At 44.7% G+C, this 6,177-nt stretch overlaps 1 long non-coding RNA gene across 1 annotated transcript; it reads left to right on the top strand.

The window, feature by feature from the left end:
• Positions 1-4,120: 4,120 nt before the first annotated feature.
• On the top strand, positions 4,121-5,958 carry LOC119392972 (uncharacterized). Its single transcript, XR_005183785.2, has 3 exons — positions 4,121-4,222; positions 4,722-4,808; positions 4,940-5,958. It is a non-coding gene; the product is annotated as an uncharacterized LOC119392972 (long non-coding RNA).
• Positions 5,959-6,177: the final 219 nt, after the last annotated feature.

Below are 6,177 nucleotides of genomic sequence, written 5' to 3'. Positions count from 1 at the left end.
AATATTTAAAACAGCGTAGTGGAGTAAAAGGGAAAAAACGAAAGTTTTAGCTCAAGAACTTCTCGAGCTATAAATTGTTCACTCAGGTAGGTCAGTGTGCCAGGCACCAAAACAGTTCGTTCGCCGTTCGTTTCGGGTTCCGAAACATGCAGCGTGGCCAGGAGCGCGGTAAAACGCTGCCTTGCCACGACTTTTGGCGGAAGAAGTCCCGACAGCAATTTAGTCGTACTCCAGTACAAATTTAGACGCGGAAGTTCTAATATCCCCATGTACATCGGGAGTCCAATAAACTTCACCATCTCCTCTGGCGTCACCTCCATCCACGATCCGTCTTTCTCACTGTATGTCGGCTTTTCAAGTATGTGGGCCCACGCATACTTGAAAAGCATACTTCCGCCGTGAAGAAGAGGCGGAAAAAATCCAGCGCTCTCGTCAGCCGATGTGAGTTACTGCGGAGCGTCATGTCGAGGTCGATGCCCAGATGCGCGCGTCCCTCTGGGGTCGGAAGTCCACGCGTCTTTGTGCTAGAGGCACCACGACATGCCCAAGTGAAGTAGACACGCTAAAGATAACAATAATAATATGTGGGACACATACAGAGCAAGTCAGCTGGCTCCAGAACACTACAAACAAAAGCGAAAGTGAAAACGAAACTTGCTCGCGACTAACAGCTGACGTTTCCGGCTGATCTGGTGAAATTTCTTCATCGGAGCTGAAATCCGACGTCACCACATCGTTGTCTGATTCATCACTGCTCGAGAAGTCCAAAAGATTGCTCGTCGAAGCGCCGGCATCGAGCGAAATTGCTTTTTTCCGAGCGCGCGTCGTTTCGGATGTCAACACCATCGCGCGGCTCACGTGCGCTTCAACCTTTGAATGCGCACGCCCTTTAAAAATCGCCGCCTCGCGGTAAAAATGCGAACCGTGCAGAAACAGCAATTCTAGTGTGTGTACAATCGTCTAGATGGCGCTTCATGTCGAAGTGCACGGCGGTTGTTGAAAATAGAGTGACCTAGAATAGGGGGAGTGTCCAAAGCGCCGCGCGAATACATGGGAGGAGCGAGGGCCTTTTGCGGTGAACTTCCGCGCCACGGCGCTGCCGTGCCGGACCCGTGGGCTTTCTCCGCGGCGGAAGCCGCCTCAAAGCGGCGAGCGTCTGCTACGCGCGTGGTATTTTGGCAGCTATTAGCTAAAATTGCGGAGATTTGGGCAATATTTAATACTGCGTCACTGCAACATAATACTGCAGCGACTCACCATACAGAGAACGCGTTTGTTAGTTTGTGTGTTGTGAAACGGGGATTTTGTATATATCCTTTCAGCTGGTTTGTCACCGCATTGGTCCACACTTCCGTGGCTGTTTGAGGAACGCATCCTGCGCGCACTTCATCGTGAGAAAAGGCGCTTAACTTACTTTCGTGTGGAATGACGAACGTAAACTTGCTGCAGGAGAGAATAAACTGGTGATAACCAGGAGAACGTAGCACATAATGCACGTAGTAACTAGCTCATGCATGCTAACGCATTTGCACCCTTCATATCCTATCTTTTATTTCGTGCATTCGATTTTTTTTACAAGGCTTCCTCCGGCGCTCTGCTGTCTCAAGCCATTCCATGCCAAGCCGAATGTGTCAGTCGGCGTGGCCGCGGTACCAAAAGTAAAAAATTACTCGCGTAACTCGCGTCTCGTTCACTTGGTATACACGAAAATTGGCACGGAGGGGCACGAATGTACGTATGCCCAACACGACCGATAAGTCATGGCATCACTAACCTGACATGATTGCCGTTTGCGTAACGACTAACAATAATAACATGGTATGTGGCGCGCAAACCCGCTTTCTGTAGCCAAAAATAATTCTGACGATGTGTGGTCTGACAATTTGTTTCCGTCAGGTTATAAAAAACGTGGTGGTCACCGATATCGATGTCAACATGTAGACTTACCCATATATTTTGAAGAACTGACCGCATAGGTAAAATGTATGCGAAAAAATTACATGAAAAAAAAACATGGTCCCTTATGCATTCGCCTGAGATTACTCGAAAACGAAAGTCATCTTTTTCGTCAGTCGATGCATTGAACCTCCCTCGCCCCTCTCCGAAAGCTTTCTGCACATAACGTGGTTTCGGACTGCCGACAGGATCGAAGGCATTGCAAGCTTTCTGCACCTCACCTGCTTTTACATCGCCTCCGTGATCGCCCCCCGATCACAGAGGCAATGCAAAGCGACCATGTCACGTGGTGGCGTCATCATATGACGTCACGTTGAATGACGTCATAGTGACGTCACATGTTCTGTCGACGTCATCGCGTGATATGATCTTGTGCATCAGTCGTGTTGGCTACGCGGGATACCGACGGTAAATTTTCGTGTTTGATGAGGCACCTAAGGCCTTAAAAAAAGACAAACCAAAGAAAATGAAACGATAACAGTGCAACATCGTGTATGCCTCACTTCATGTTACGAGCGATTACCCGAAAACAAACGTGATTCTCAGTTCAGAGCAGCTGATTGCACGCGTCTGCGAGACAAAAGAGGCTGGCTTTACCCGTCTGGCCATCTCTTTATATCTATTCAAGAGATGAGCAGACTCACTATTTAAGTACTCCGGAGCTTCAGCACGAAATTGTCGTGGACGCTATATTGAGGTCATCAGGAAAAAGCGGGAAATTGCGGTCGGGTGCCCTGTTGGCGCGCACTCAACTGCCGCGGAAACAATTGTATTTTATGTAACTACTCGTCCACATCTTTTTGTAAAGTCTCTGAACCGGGCGAACCCTAACCTCCGAGAATCGTGAAAACATCTGAAGTTGAGAATGAGTTGTTTGAAACTGTTTTCATTTTGTATGATGAATGCTTGGAGCAATGCATGCATCTCGCGCGAACGTTCTATACTAACTAACGTTCAGCGATCCAATGCATATATATATATATATATATATATATATATATATATATATATGCATATATATTATCGCACGTTGCATTTTTCAGGCTAGGTACATAAGGGATATCTGCATTTGAACAATTTTTCTGAAGTGATTGAGATATTACACTTCTATTTGTCAATGTCTTACCGTATTTTCGGTTCAAGCAGCTTCTACAGCAAGAATGGGGGCATTTGTAACTTGTATCATGATATCTGGATATTTGTAAAGCATTTTATATATTACGCCTTTTATGCAAGAACTTCTGGAATAAGGTTAGTTTAGCTGGCATTGCTTTTCTTTCAAATGTTTGCGCACGGTGAGCCTTGTTGTACGCTACCTCAGAAGCAAAAATAAGCCAACAGCATTGCGGTCGTATGGCCGTCTCTACTCTTTTTTTTTTTCTTTTTCTTTTTGTTTCCCTTGCGTCTTCCCGGTGTGCTCAGTCCATAATAAAGAGCTATTGGAGGGCTGGAGGCTAATCAATTGTCGAATAAAGCGGTGTGCATATGGCTAGCAAACCAGTGGCGACCATGAGTACAAAGTTCGTAGTCTGAAGCGGTCACTGCGCGCAATTATTTCAGCTGACTGCGCGTGCAATTTATTATTTTTTTATTACTCTTAATTCGTGCATGCGCGATGCTATTGCCCGATTACTCGTGCGAATAAGGTTTTTTTTTTCGTTCTTTGCTTGTGCGTGTCCGTTTTGCGCGTTTTTACACACGCATCAACGTTCTCGAACTTTGTGAGCGGAACTAGACCACGCTGATGCCGCTTTACACGTGATTTTTTTGCATTCTGTTGTTGCCGCAGCACTAACACAACGCTTAAAGATGGGTAAGCTCCATTCCGCACCGCATTATAAAAGTTAAGCAGACTTCAAGTGCCCTGTGTGGAAACGCGGCGCGAAAAACTACAGCGCGTAGCAGACGCCCCTCGCTTTCCGCGCGCTTCCCGAGCGCGCAAAGCCCACGGGTCCGGCGCAGCAGCGGCGCGGCGCGGGAGTTCACGGCAAAAGGCCCACGCGGGAGCCGGCGCTTTGGACACTCCCCCTATTCTAGGTCACTCTAGTTGAAAAATAGCGGCGTGAAACAGTGCCTCCTCTATAACTTTTATAGAGGAGGCACTGCGTGAAATCATCGTTCACCGGTGAACGATGCCTAGTGGCGCGGTAAGGAAAGAGTTAAAATGCTTTCGCGAAGTGCATTCAGTTGACTTCGGAAGAACAAAGGGACCGTTGAAGCTTTTACAGGATGAACACTCGTTTCAAGCCCGAGAATATACGAACCGGTGAGTATAAAAACCCATTGCTTCAGCTTTTTTTACCAATGTCTTTTTGTGGGTGGTGTCACACGGAGGCGACGCACTGCAATATTAAAATTTTCAACGTGTCATGCTCTGTCGATGAGAAATCGTGCGTTCCTTGCGGTGTGGCTTCACGTAGGAGCGAGTTGCTGAGTTTATCGTTTGATAACACAAACCAGGTCGCTGCAATAAAAAATAAGACAGCTACATAACTAACGCCTCCATTGTATCTTCGTAACTAGCCCGTATGTCAGTGCAAAAAACATACGAGTATAGTCTGCCGCAGTCGCATTTGATAAGCAAGGTTTTAGAGATCTCCTTTCTCCATGTTGTCAGCTTAGGTTATTTTTACTAAACATTTAGTGCAACAAAAGCTTCACATAATTATGAGTGCACATTCACTTTAGTGTGATAAAGAAACCGTCACTATGATGAAAAATATTCTTGTTTTTTTTTTCTGCGATAACCTCCTGGCCTGACAAAGAAACAGCTGTGTGCAATGGGCAAGGCACCTGCTACATGACATGCCTTGCAAAAAAGCTAGCCCAAGTGATACAACACGCATTGTAAGGTACGTTTGCATATATGTGTAACAAACTCCTGTTTACTTGTTCACTATGTTTATGTGTTTACCTTTGCAATATTTCATATACATTGATTATGCTTATTGATATCTGGTGATGTCATTACTTGTTTTTCCAGGACTGCCATGCAACGACAGGATGACTACCCCCGAATGTACACTCTGCCAGTGTGGTGAAACATGTGAACACCTGCTACAACAGGTCATCTTGAACCTCACGCTTGCAATGCTGCATTTGTGAATGGTTTACCATGAATCTCATGGAGGGGTGCTTACGATCGTCCACAAGCGTTAGCTGTCTACTGTGTCATGCAATATACACTGCAATAGCGTTGAAACTGAACACTAGCTCCATGCATTAGTTACATTACGTGGCACTGCTAAGCTCAACGACGCAGGTTTTATACCCAGCCACGGTGGTGACATTTCAATGGGGTCGAAATGCAAGGACACTTGTGTGTTTAGGTTTGCATCTGAAGTTCAGGAACAGACGGAAGCTTGAAGAGACCAACAATTTGAGAACATGAGGTGTCGCTTGAGCAAATGTTTCATCAAGCAGTCTCATGTTCTTCAAGGCTACAACTGCGGTTGTTTTAACCCCAGGCAGTCAGAATAAATCTAAAGTTGCCCACTACTGTATGACTCATATCATGGTTTGTATGTGATTCATTAGAAATGATCAATTCAAAGGTAAACATATTCGACAGAAATGTGTCTGGCTGGGTAAGGTTATCAGAATAAAAGGACTCTCCAGCCATGTTTAGTCTTTTGTTTTTTCATTAAAAAAACTTAAAGACCGAACGGATCTCGAAACGTAGGGTCAGTCTTTTTTAAATTATAAACTACATTGCAAAACGAACATCACGGCAGTGAGAGGAATTAAGTCTTTCCGACATTTAGTTGTGCCTTGTGAGACTTTACAAACTATGCTCAAAACTGTTTTGCCTTAATTAACTGTGTTTAGATCATAGAAGTTTACAAAAAGATATGCCAAAGTTTTACAAGGCTGTGCTCAATTACATTAGCCTTTGCATTTATGCTCAATGAGCACCTTCAGATTATTGAGCTAATGAACAAATTGTAAATGTGACAACCACTTCTTGCAGCACAGCTACACCAAGCACGTTCACTTTGTCACAATGAGGTTTTTTTTTTCATATAGCAGAGAAACGTCCCAAATTTGTTTGAGCACACCTACTTCTGCTGTTTGATTAAATTAACATGTCACAGTTATAGGTAGCGCCTACCACTATGAAGTGAAATTCTGTGCATTACTATCACGAAAAAAAACTAGAAAATCGAAGAGGTAATTTAAAACATACACGAACTTGACTTATCCAAGCCACACTGCAAGATT

Source organism: Rhipicephalus sanguineus, chromosome 5 (assembly GCF_013339695.2).
Source record: "Rhipicephalus sanguineus isolate Rsan-2018 chromosome 5, BIME_Rsan_1.4, whole genome shotgun sequence".
In the NCBI taxonomy this organism is placed as follows: Eukaryota; Metazoa; Arthropoda; class Arachnida; order Ixodida; family Ixodidae; genus Rhipicephalus; species Rhipicephalus sanguineus.
This window is presented reverse-complemented; position numbering and strand designations above follow the sequence as displayed.